The 13,267-nt window shown below is 41.2% G+C and overlaps 1 protein-coding gene across 7 annotated transcripts in view; it reads right to left on the bottom strand.

The window, feature by feature from the left end:
- SEMA6A (semaphorin 6A) overlaps window positions 1-12,569 on the bottom strand; it is a 261,428-nt gene extending 248,859 nt beyond the window's left edge. For 4 of the 7 annotated variants that reach the window (XM_077462229.1, XM_077462226.1, XM_077462227.1 and 1 more), the window contains exon 1: window positions 12,229-12,569. The gene's annotated coding sequence lies outside the window, so the exon portion shown is untranslated. The remainder of the gene's footprint in view (window positions 1-12,228) is intronic. The other 3 variants (XM_077462230.1, XM_077462231.1, XM_077462232.1) reach the window with 1 other exon arrangement.
- Between the last annotated feature and the right edge of the window lie 698 nt (window positions 12,570-13,267).

Genomic DNA, 13,267 nt, shown 5'->3' with positions numbered 1-13,267 from the left:
TATTCCCACATTTATCCATTTCATTAAAGGACATATTAACTCAGAAAACTATGGAGGCATTAAGTTCTTCCACTGAAAACGAGTTTTCTGGCGGTCATCCAAGTTTAAAAATACAAGCATGCGGATCAGACGTTCTGACTTAACTCTGACCTAATTTGATGAACACTGGTTCTAGGTCAATAAAAGGTATTGAAGCCTGAAATAGCCAGGCATTTTTTATTTATTTAAGAACAGCAACACTTTTTTTCAGCACATATTCATTTAATGGTACCAAAGGCTATACTGTCATTTGAAGGTCTTAACATCTTCAGGTCACAGATTCTATTGACCTACCATAATCCACAATCTGTAGAATTGAGTCAATAGGCCGATGACATGCAAAACCTGTAGGCTAGATATATACCATTTTGCCATATAGTCCTTGTCCAGCCATGATGAAAATATCAACCAGATGTGTGTAGGGTGTTGCAGAAACAGTAGGCACTATACAAGCTTTCTTACAGCAGTTTTTGTTCATCAGAAAGGCTGAGAACCATTTAACTTTTTATTCAAATAAAAGGAGACTCATCACTACCGATTTCTGTTTAACTTTTAGTACATAGTATGGAAAGCTTTACTTGTGCTTTGAATATAGATTCCTTGGCTTGATATTTTGGCACCCAAGGAGAACCAATGAGTTTGAGCTGTCTGGTTATCTTCTGAATCAAACTCAAGTCTCCCCCCATGCTATATGCATGGATTGCTGAAGTTAACTAGAGTAAATCAACTCTAAGCCCTTGTACACATGGTCGGACATTCCGACGGATTTTGTCCGAAACTTGTGTTGCATACACACGGTCGGACAAAGTTGTCGGAAAATCCGATCGTTCAGAACATGGTGACGTTATTTAGTTACGACGGGACTACGTTCAGGCTAGTAGCCAATAGCTTTGGTCTAGGAATTTGATCTGAGCATGCGTGGCACTTTGTCCTATCGTTTGTAGAGAATTCCGATCAGACAAAGTCCCATCGGACCATGTTGTCGGAAAATTTTATAGCCCAGGTCTAAAACTTTGTCGGTCGGATATTCTGACGGAAACAGTCCGATGGAGCCCACACACAGTCGGATTATCCGACAACACTGTCCGATCAGACATTTTCCGTCGGAATGTGTGACCGTGTGTACAAGGGCTAAGAGCAGAGTGACCTACTAGATCTCTTCTTAGCAATTACAAGAAATTTATGAGACTTGTTCTGTGACAGCTGGAGTACCAAGGTTACCTACCCCTGAAGTAGAGCTTACACACCATTTATTTTCTGAAAAACACTTATTATAAAAGATTTGGTCTGCCCAAAAGTGAGATTTTATTTATAGGCAAAGCATGATTGGCTTATACATCATGGGTATGCTAACATGATCTCCCTGCCATAAATTCCCACTTTGTTCTTTTTTACCCAGAAGTTCCCACCAATTTATACTTTTTAACACTTCTTGCTGCATTATGCATTATGATGGAAACATGAAAGTTGCTGCAGGGAGAATGGGCTTCCTTTACAAATAGCCACAGCAGGTTGCAGAACCAGAACTTAAAGAAAAGTTCTCTGGTGACTTCACTTTGCACCATCAAATACATTTAGGGCGGATTTGAAATCCTGAAAAGTGTTCAGGTCTATGGGAACCCCTTCTGCAAGCAATTTATTGATGGCTGGGTAGAAGAAGAATGCCCCCTCCTACTGTGGTGCACAGATCACCAGCCTTAGAGACAGCTAAAAAGATCATTGGCATCATGGCTTGCCCCAAAAACTATGCAGGAACCCTTAAATGGGAAGTCCTCAACCACACCTCATAAAAACCCTAGCCACCTCTAAAGGGACCCGATAGATGGTTTAAAGCAGCCATTTTCAATCTCATATTGAACTTGGTAATACTGCATCATTTTATAACATTGCAATGCATCTTGTTCTACAAGCAAACTTAATAAAAAAAGCAATTTACAACCTTACATCTTCAGGACAAGATGATTCCCTTTTAATAAATCTTGTATGGTATGTGGCCATTTTTTTAAATGACCGCAGTTAGCATATGTCCATATCAGGCATAGTGCATAGATGATAAGCTCCTGGCTAAAGGATATATAATTTCATGCCTTCTGGTGGCAACAAAGGACAAAGGGATCCATCATCACTACACCCAGAGCGACTGATCAGCTTCCCCTTCAGGTACAGCAATAAAAAAAATAAAAAAATAAAATGAATATATATGTTTAATAATATGGGAGCAGATGGCGAGCTGCACTCAGCATGTGGCTTGTTCATTAAAATATGATCCTACAAACAAAGAAAGGTAGACCAAAACACAGACTACCACGTGTCCCAGATCTGTCACCATGTAAGCACTGAACAAGACAAATGCATAGTCTATATTAGAAGATTTTACTTCCAACCACGATAAAGCACCATGTATGCGGATGTCAATGAAAGTCGTTTTGTTATTCTAAACACTTTCAAGCATTGTTCTCATGTGTTGGTGTAGGTTATGTTTTTATTGCCTCTTCATGCCCTCTTTTCTAAAAATGTAGCAGAATAAACAGAATAAAGTTGAATTCATATATAGAAAGAATTACAGTAGTAAAAATAGGCAGCACAGTTCTAGATTTTATTTATAAAAAGACAACCTGCTGTTGCTGATCGTACATTATGAAAGTGCTAGTTGCTTTGCTGTAATGCTGGCCCACTTAATTTTGTAATTAGGACATGCAAATAGAAATGTGACTTTTATTATCTGTATTGCCAATCCCGATAACTGTTAATATGTCCAAAAGGTGCCTGCAAATTAAAACATTAGATTACTGTATTTACTTTCTCCTCACCTGCCACATCTCTGGACATAGCGTTCATCCGATCTTGCAAGAAGGCACTCCAATCTATTGTTCGTGTGTCTTCTCAAAAGATCTGGACTGCTCTGTATTTCTCAGGACCTAGTTGGAAGGAGAGTCATGTCACCCTCGTTTAGGTGCTGAGATGCAGAAGAGGTGTAAGCGAAGTCAAATCTAAACTTTCTGAACTACAGGTACCTTTGGGGGTGTCACAATATTATAATCTGCCCCATTTTACAGCAAAGGTTCACTTTAAAGAAGGGCTAAAGTGAAGAAGAAAAAAAAAAAAAAGGCTAACATTGCATAAGAGATGCGCAATGTCTTTTTTTAATAGCAGAAAAAAACAACCCACTGACTGACTGTTCGCAATCTTTTCTTTGATTGTACACCAGAATGTGCGCATTCTTAGCATTGATGCACGTCACCCCGAAATGGTCAAAACGACGGAAGCACCTGGACGAAGCCAAAGAAAAGATGCCAATGCTGGCGAGAGTCCTTGGGGACATCAGATTATTGGAGTAGAGGTAAGCATTTGCAAAGTTTAGTACCACTTGCCTACAAGGCACTTAAACTCCCTTCCTGCCCAGGCCAATTTTCAGCACTGTCGAACTTTGAATGACAATTGCGTGGTCATGCAACATTGTACACAAAATGACTGACTTTTTTTATTTTTATTTATTTTTTATTTATTTTTTTAAAAGTCAAACAAATAGAGATTTATTTTGGTGGTATTTAATCACTGTTGGGCTTATATATCTTTTTTTGGAAAAAAAAATAAAATAAAAAAACCCACGCACGAACACACACACACCCAGTTTCATAGTCTGTTATAGAAAATTTACAAACAGGTAACTTTTCTCCTTCATTGATGTGCGCTAATGAAGCTGCACTGATAGGTGGCACCGGTGTTCGTGTACGGGGCTAATGTCCCTCCGCCTAGAAGCCGGTCAGCATGGCAGAGGGGGGGGGGGGGGGGGGCAGGCAAAAAAAATCCATTACGAGCTTCTGTTTACATCACGTGATCAGCTGTCATTGGCTGGCAGCCAATTACGTAGTAAGGGGCTGGGACCAGCCCCTTACTCTGATCGACAGAGCCTCATTGACTCACTGGTCACAGAGTACATGCGACATGGTGGCGCATTCCCAGGAGGACTGACACCCTCCCGGAAATTTAGGCCCACGCTGAAGCCATCTTTCAGCTATAGTGCAGGCAGGAGGTCAAGTTGCTTCTCTTAGGCCTATTGACCAAGGCCAGTCATAAACAAAGCGAATTTCAGTGTGGGGAATCCCTCCTGCAAAACCATTGTATTCTCCCAGCAGGGGAAGCTATGCCTTTAGCTGGCTTTAGCCACTAGCAATAGTCGCTTGTAAAATCCAGAGATGGTTGTACCCAAGTTGATTGATCAACTTGGGTACAGACAGCCTGCCCATACATGATTTAAATCTTGGCTGGTTCCTGCTGAACAGTCTATACATTATACAATTACCTTTAACTATGTAGTTTAAGAGCCTGCCTGATTGCATACAAATTAAAAAGGGTTTAGGTTTGACCTCATGATTCTGGTAAATATATAAAAAAAAAAAAAAAAAAATATATTATATATATATATATATATATTGTGAGAAATTCAGTACCCAGAAATCTATTTAGGTTAGTAGAATAAATGCTAATGGTTCACCAGACTTGGTTCCTTTCAAAAGTCTGCTACTAGGTTTGTTAATGAGAAGACTGCTAATGGTCTCTTTATAAATATATCAGAACCTAAAACAAAATTTACTGAAACCTTCAGTGCTACTAAAATATCAAATGAAACCAATTTGGGAAGGTACACATAAACATGACCCCCCCCCCCCCCCCCATTTGTGTCAAAGCTTAATTTTAAATACAAAATTACCTGAATTGCATTTAAAAGGCCTAAACACTCTCATTAGCCTGGACATTTATCACTGAGTGTGATGAAAAGCAATCCTTACTCTTGCTGATGGATTAAAGTAACCTTCCTTTCTCTGAACCTTTTTTTTTTTTTTTTTTTTTTTTTAATATGTTATGAAGAACAAAAGAAAAAAAAAAAATATATATATATTTATATACCCTGGAAAAAAACATATCAGCTGGATGTTCACATAACAAGGTCCACAGAGACACATCGAGGAGTTGCCTCTTTTAATCCAATACTGAATAATGTTGGATAGGGGCTCTCTGTTCTTTCAAGCTCGGTTTCTGCCAAAATAACTGCAAGGCTTGCAAGTCCTGTTATACAGAGAGCCTTCCCCAAGGCACCCCAACACTATCTGAGGCCCTGGTGCTATGGCAACCGCATAAAAAAGCGCCTTCCATGATTAATAGATGAAGATCAGGCAACACAGTGTAGCTATCTATCGCTAGGCCATAATTTAAAGATGCTGGAGGAATTAACTAAAGAGCAAACAGAACAGAAAAGCTGACAGCTAAAGTAGGAAAAGCAAACGCAGAATAAGAAATTTCAGCAAGAACACAAGCAAGTCGCAAAATAAAAATAAAAAATTAAATAAAATAAAACTAAAATAAGGTGCAATGTAGATGCGTAGCTTAACCTGGTCACCAAACCTTTGTTCTTTCAATGACCGTGGGGGTTTATTATACAGGTATGAAGGCAACCAAGGAGATTATCGTCTATGAGATTAACCTTTTAACCAATGATCAGAGGAGGTTAGGCGCCCTCCTTTAAACGATCAATTCTATTGCCCAAAGAAGGGTTATTTGGGACTGTGTATTTCTGTTCCTCTTGGGGGTGGGGGATTATATAAAACACTATTCTCGATCGCCTGAGTGCTTCTTGGGCTTATGTAAAATTGATGAAGGCTGAATCATTTAACAAGTAGATGTCCTTAATAGGGATAAAAAAATAAATAAATAAAAAAAAGGAGGTCTCGGAATTGTACTAAAGAAAACTGCACTCTTTATATTTACATTAAAAAAAAAAAGAAGACACGGCCAAAATGTTGTGGAGGCTTTACAAATAAAGTTCTATTTGTTTTTATGCTCCAACTTTCACAACAAAAAACAAGTGACTTTTTAAAAGGGGAATAAATTGAGCAAAATTAAGCATTTATGCAAATCATATACAAGCATCCTAAAAATAAAAAAATAGCTAGTTAGGCATTACATCAACAGTGTATAAACTATAAGGAAGGGCTTACTGGTTAAGAATTACACGTGTAACCAAATCTATCTACAGTTTTTTTTTTTTTTTTTTTTATATAAAATCCATAAAAAGGTTGAATGAAATTCCGTACTTTCTACACATTATAGGAGAAGAGTGCCCCTTGTGGCCAGGCTAGCATTATACAACTACTGTATGTATTCTTTAAACCTAAAATCAGATCATTCAACATAGCACAGCTGTTATGTTTTTATTCTTTATCGTCACCTTGTATGAAAAAAAAATGTGTCTTTAGAACAATGCTAATAGTCCATCTTTGTGCTAGGATGTATGAGAACATACACAGGAGAAAGACTACAGGATCACCTCCAAAACACACTTATTTGTTAGCATTTTAAAAAGTGACATCTGCACATCAAAGGGTAAATATGTTCACAAAACCACTGGCCCAATCAACAGGTCTATGAAAAATAAACAAACCCCCTCCACCCACAAAAAAAACTGTGAGGGAATTTACAAAGAGAAGAGTATCATTCAGTATCTCATAGCAACCATCCACAAATTTTCAATCTGCAATAGTACAGAAAGGGGGGGGGGGGGGGGGAAGGGTTTATTTTATAGCTGTATATTTGTAGAGTGATGTCCTCTAGACCATGGCAAGTAGGTAAGAAATAGTAAGAAAACGTACATGTATGTGTCAAACCTCCTATACAGAATTTTTATTGCCGATATTTGTATTTAGAAGGTGTCAAGTCACTGAAGACACAGAGTGGAAAGGGACATAGTATAGCAGAGCTCATGGGGGGGGGGGGGGGGAAGTATAAAATAATAATAATAATAATAATAATAATAATAATAAATATCTCTCAACATGTTATACAACATATATTGCATGGTACACACAGGGAAGCTGCATAATCTAATACATTCAATATGCCAAGGCATATTAAATATGCCAAGGAAATCCATGTAAAGGATTTAACCAGATCTTTACTGCAGAGCCCAAATCCAAGCAATTTAAAAAGAGGAAAGACCAGTTGGGGACCATGTTTTGAACGTCTGTTTGACCATATCCACCAATATATCAGTGGTTAACCGTGCATTTCCAAATTCCTGTATTTGGCTTACAAAGAAAGGGAGGAGAAAAAAAAAAAAAAAAAAAAGCCATGTGGTTGGGATTACTTAAAGAAGCATTGCTCTGCTGTGCATGGACCACCAGGTTTACCAATTAACTAACCAGTTTAGCTGCCAAAACTACTAAGAAAGGCAATGCAGCAAAGTCCCCATGTTATGCCTCAAAGATGAAAGCAACCCAATTCCTTTTTTTATTTCAACCATTAAGCAGACAAAAAGGAGAAAAAAAAGAAAAAAACAAAAAACAAAAACACACACACACACACACACACCGCATTGAAACCCGAGGTCATCATAAAAGAAACAACTTGTCATGCCACAATCCATTGTTTAATTATTGGCGTAAGGACTTTACACAAAATAGAGAAAGTGCTGAGAAATAGCCTGAAGTAAGGAGCAAGCAATTGCTGCAAATCCTACAATGGCCACTAGGGGACCTGAGCAGAAATCACTCATTTAAAACCTTCACACACACACACACACACACACACATCTGTATTTAATAAGACAATCCAAAGAGCAATGATGGCATGCAAAGTACAGCAATCAGTTTCCAGTTTAGTGAAATCACTTAAATTCAGGATTGTTCTTGTTATATTTTGTCTTATTAAAACAAGCAATTGTTATTTGACAAAATCAACAAAATGAAAATTAAAAAGGGTTTCCTTTTCTAGAATAAACACAAAAAAAACAAAAAACAACAACTTTGAAACAAGAGTAAACTGTATCATTGGACACATCTGAGATAAAAGTAAGGAGCTAAGGTTTTCACAGTCAGCTTTCCCCAACATCATGGCCTGTCTCCAGTGGTGGCGTTATCACAAAATAAATTAATTCCGCCTTTGATATAATGATGAGTGGCAGACAAACAAAGAGAAAGAAAAACAGTAGTGCGGCCACTTTATCTGTCAGCGCTGCACAATGTCCCCTTTTTTTAAAATGTCAGTCTGTGGAGCTGGCAAAGCAAATGAAGGAGTTTCCTTTTGTAATTTAAAACAACCATACAAACAAATTTGCTGTCATCTATACAAAAACACATCCTTGGATTTATCACAGGATATACACCCTGGCAGGTCTGGCAATAAAGGCACCTTCTTGTCTAACCCTAAAAGACCCCTTACCAATTTCAATGCATTTAGCAGGCTTCTCTCCCACACAGCTAGCTCAGGAAGGAGCTCCAGTCTGATTTTATCTTCAAGTAGCCATGTATTAGAAATCCATGTGTCTTAAAGACAATATATACACAAGGAGCTATACATTTCACATAGCTTAGCTAGTTAAAAGAGCTTGCTTAAGCACATCACTCAACATATCAAAACTAAAATATAAAAAAAAAAAAAAAAAAAAAAAAAAAAAACACCACACCTTGACAAAGATGCTAATTTTGCATTCTGGCATTACTACCATAGGGGTGATCAGCATACAAATGAACATTCAGCGCCTCCAACATTTACAAACTTAAGCCAAACCAAGTTATCAGCAATATTTTACAAATGTAACGGACTTGGCAAAAAAATAAAAGAAAAATACAAAAGCAATGTTTTCGTTTACATGATTTCGCAACAAATGTCTCAAGCATATATAAAATACTAAAAAGTTGCAAAAAACAAGAAGTTTTCAAGAAAAGTATCAATTTTGAACTAGTCATCTATTATGGGTGGGTTACAATGTATGCACCGAGTTCTCAGTGTTGGAAAATGACTGTAGCCTCACTAGTTGATAAGCATCTATGGTAGTTAAAAAGCTTTTAATGCACAAATAATGAAGTCAACAGGACATAACCAACTTTGTCAATAACGTCTGATTGTGCACTTTGGACTCAGAAGCTTCAATAAAAAATTATTTGCTTTTGAGATTAGTATAAAAGATGGATTTGGAAAAGCACTATAAAATACCAACTGAACACAAATCAATGTTGTGTACTTTCCAGATTGGAGACATGGGTCTGTCCAATTTAGGGCGAGTTAATAATTAACTTATAGAGCTCAGGGCAGGCTGGAGGACAGTACAGGGCAGGCAGCAACCACTAGGCAAGCATTCCTAGCTGGATTTAATGTCTTTTTCTATTTTAGTGGACTGCAGCACAGTAACTACACTGTAAACACTTTCCTCCTCTACTATCTATGCTATTAATACTTTATCATTGGCGCTTGAGCTTTTCCTTATCCCAGCAACACATCCCATCCAAGCTCAATAAAAACAGATCACTGAAATGCCCACATGTGTATTGAGTGCAGCACATTGATCCAGATGAGACTTAAACAGGCCTTTCTCTTATTTTGCTGGCTTAGTACTTTGGAAATGGGAATGACAAATCAAAGCGACTCAAGACCATCAAGAAATGACTCCTGACAGGGCGGTTAAAAGCAGAAGCATGCTTAAGGGAAATAAGGATTTCTATATTGTATTGCCATTAGCAGAGTCGGTGCTGTGGGCACAATTGACTTCCTTGGAGCAATGAAACAGCCGGGAGTCCAGATTACAAGGTACTGCAGACACACAGCAGACACTCTGGTTTTGCACAATTAACCTTTGTTGTGTCTTCCGGGCACTGCTTGTGTATTTTCTACTCCAGCAATAGAGAAATCTATGTTAATGTAATCATTGGAACCTAAATCTCCCCTATTACTCATTGGGCACAAAGGAAAAGCCATTCCGCTCTGTGCCCTGCACATTCCTTCATTAAGCACTAATAGCTTCATTTAACCATTTAATTGCCATGAGGCCCCTGTGCAACAATTGTACCCTATACAGATCAATGCACAGAGTTAACCTTGGATTGGTACTGGCTGGTGGTTAGCACCCACTGTTGGCACTTGCATGTTTGTTGTGATGGAACGACTTGTTTTTCCTGCCCAGATCCATCGCAAGCATTTTATTGTAATGATCTTATTTCGCTGTGGGCCCCTATGGGACTCAGGCAGCCCACCAACTCCCTGACTTTCTGCTCCATTTCCTCAAATGTACCAAACAGAAGCAAGCTCCATAAGGCAGCAGGGAAAACAACACATGGGGGGGATTTACAGGCAGCTTCCCAAAGCTCCTACTAGCTCTCCTCTAAATTCACAGCCAGAGCACTTAGAGAACATTACTCTCAGATGACTGACTCTCATACACTGGGGAGAGCAGAGCACCAGTCACTGTGCACTTGTGTAGGGAGTGCATTAGGAGGCTGATGATGGTGCACTACAAGAAGCAGATGCCAGTGTAGCACAGCAAGCATGTGACCATACCCCAGGGTAGGCAAATGACAAGTGTTCTACAGAAGCCAGGTGGCAGAACCCCACACAAGGCAAAATGGATAACAACAGTGCCATAGAGGAGGCAGATAGCAAATAGGCAGTGCCCCACAGTAGGTACATGGCAGTGCCTCACAGAAAGACATGAGGGGAAAACAAAAAAAAAAAAAAAAAAAAAAAAAAAAAAAGGGGGAAAAGCAGGAGGGCATGGAGGCACATGATTGTTCCCTAAAATAAACATAACAGTACTTCACAGAAGATACAAGATGACAGAGCCCCACAAAAAGGCAGTGGGCAGTGTTCCCCAAGAGGCAGATAGATGAAACCCCACAGAAAAGCACTTGGACTGTACCCTAAAATAAGCACATGAAAGTGCCCCATAGCAGACATGTGATTGTAGCCTAAAATAACCACATGACTGTGCCCCGCAGAAGGCAGGTGGCAGTCATCCACCATAGGCAACATGCAGAAGGCAGTCACCCACAGAAGGCTACAGAATTACCAAGCAGTGAACCATAGCAGGCACCAAGCACTGCCCCATACTAAGCAGTGAACCATAGTAGACACCAGGCAGTGCCCATTTACTAAGCAAGTGGACTATAGTAGGCACAATGCAGTGCCCTATACTAAGCAGTGTACCTAGTAAACACCAGGCAGTACCCAATTACTAAGCAGTGGACTATAGTAGGCACCAGGCAGAGCCACATACTAAAGCAGTGGACCATAGCAGGCAGTGCCCCACAGTAATCAGTGGACCCCAGCAGGCACCAGGCAGTGCCCAATTACTAAGCAGTGGACCATAGCAGGCAGTGCCCCACAGTAATCAGTGGACCCCAGCAGGCACCAGACAGTGCCCAAATTACTAAGCAGTGGACCATAGCAGGCAGTGCCCCACAGTAAGCAGTGGACCCTAGCAGGCACCAGGCAGTGCCCGATTACTAAGCAGTGGAATAAAGTAGGTACATTGCAGTGCCCAATTACTAAGCAGTGAACCATAGCAGGCACAAGGCAGTGCTCCATACTAGACAACAGGCAGTGCCCATTTACTAAGCAGTGGACTATAGTAGACACAATGCAGTGCCCTATACTAAGCACCAGGCAGTGCCCCATACTAAAGCAGCTGACGATAGTAGGCACCAGGCAGAGCCATATACTATGCAGTGGACCATATTAGGCACCAGGCAAGTGCCCCATACTAAAGCAGTGGACCATAGCAGGCGGCGTCCCACAGTAAGCAGTGGACCATAGTAGGCACAATGCAGTGCCCTGGACCTAGTAAACACCAGGCAGTGCCCAATTACTAAGCAGTGGACCATATTGGGCACCAGGCAGTGCCCCCAGAAGGTAGATGACAGAGCACCAGAACAAGCAGGAGCTGCCTGCCAGTTACTCTGCCCTAGATCCATTCCTGGCACCAACTTTGCTGTCACAAATCTCATTACACTTCTGCAAAGTGCATGACATGAACTTGCCAAGTGACCTGATTATTAAACTTGAAGCGATCTCCATACAGTACCCATGGGAGTGTGCAATCCCTGAGTGGGCAGACTGCAGAGCTCTGGATGGTAGGTAGGTTGGGTGGATGGTAGGTGGGTGTGCCAGTGCGATCTCCATTGATTCTGCTGGGAGGACAGTAGCGATGAGGATGGAGGAGAGGACCCCAGCACGAACCTTTCACCCTTATTAAAGCTCATCAATGCAGTGCGCCGATCCCCAGACAGGCGATCCCAGGTCTCCCGATGACTGGCCTGTGTATAGAGATGTGGGGGTGCCCGATCTCCCTGTGCCCCCCGTTGTACCCCCTCCCCTGCCCCATTGATTCCTAGAAGCACACAATGACAATGGCAGGCAGCCTACCTTGGGAACACAGGCAGTGCACGATCAGCTCATGGAGAGTCCCATTAGTAATCCACTGAGAGGGATCTCTCGGGAAAGACGGATCCAGTGGGCTGTGGTGGGCAATCCTTAGTCATCACTACACATAGAAGGCAATGGGGATCGCTGCACTTTGTTGTGTCTGTAGAGAGACGTGCGATTCCTCTGCATGCAATCCAGCCAGCGCCGCTCAGGGGTACACGCCCTCTATAGGACACAATGGACAGGTCAGCCTTTCCTCCGTACTCCCTGCGATCTCCTCCGACCCACAGCCTGCTCCTCGTACTCACTCACTGCCACCGCTACTGACTACTGATCATTCAATCGGAGCTCTGCCTCTCCTCTTCACAAGCCCCGCCTCTCCTCTTCACGGGGCACGCCCACCCCCTACTCATCGCCTGCTCCTACCACTGCAAAACCCGGAGCGGATCCTTCCTTGGGTGGGGGGGAAAAAAAAAATCAATGGGGAGTAATCCGATCGTATCGGAGGCTGACCGTACGCAGAGGATGCTAATCATACATCGCATAACATTCCTTCTGTAGAGGAGAGAGATATTCCATGGTGCAGGAGGACATCACACCCAATTCTTCTGTACGATTCCCAATCATCCACATCATGAATGGAAAATGTATTGATGACTAGGAAAATACTGAAAGTCTCTGGAGTCATGACATTGTAAGTCATCATCATATGCTGCGTACACACAGCCAGACGTCTAAAGTCCGTCAGATTTCTCGACAGCAAAGTTCTGACGGAACGAATCCGATTGGATCGTGTGTGTGTGGGCTTCATCGGACCTTCTCTGTTAAACAATCTGACTTTAAAACCGCTCATCTGTATGCAGGTCCGACAGACCAACAAAGACGCAAGGGTAGCTATTCCTTTTTCTAGTCCCGTCGTACGCGTTGTACGTCATCACGTTAAACGATCGGACTTTGGTGTGATCGTGTGTAGACAAGTCACTCTGTCGAAAAGTCCTTCAGAGTTCATTCCGACCGAAAGTCCAGTCAAAAGTCCGGA

Source organism: Lithobates pipiens, unplaced genomic scaffold, assembly GCF_037356315.1.
Source record: "Lithobates pipiens isolate NorthernLeopardFrog02 unplaced genomic scaffold, aLitPip1_a1.2 Scaffold_3, whole genome shotgun sequence".
In the NCBI taxonomy this organism is placed as follows: domain Eukaryota; kingdom Metazoa; phylum Chordata; class Amphibia; order Anura; family Ranidae; genus Lithobates; species Lithobates pipiens.
Note: the sequence above shows the minus strand (reverse complement) of the source record. Positions and strands in the feature narration are given on the sequence as shown.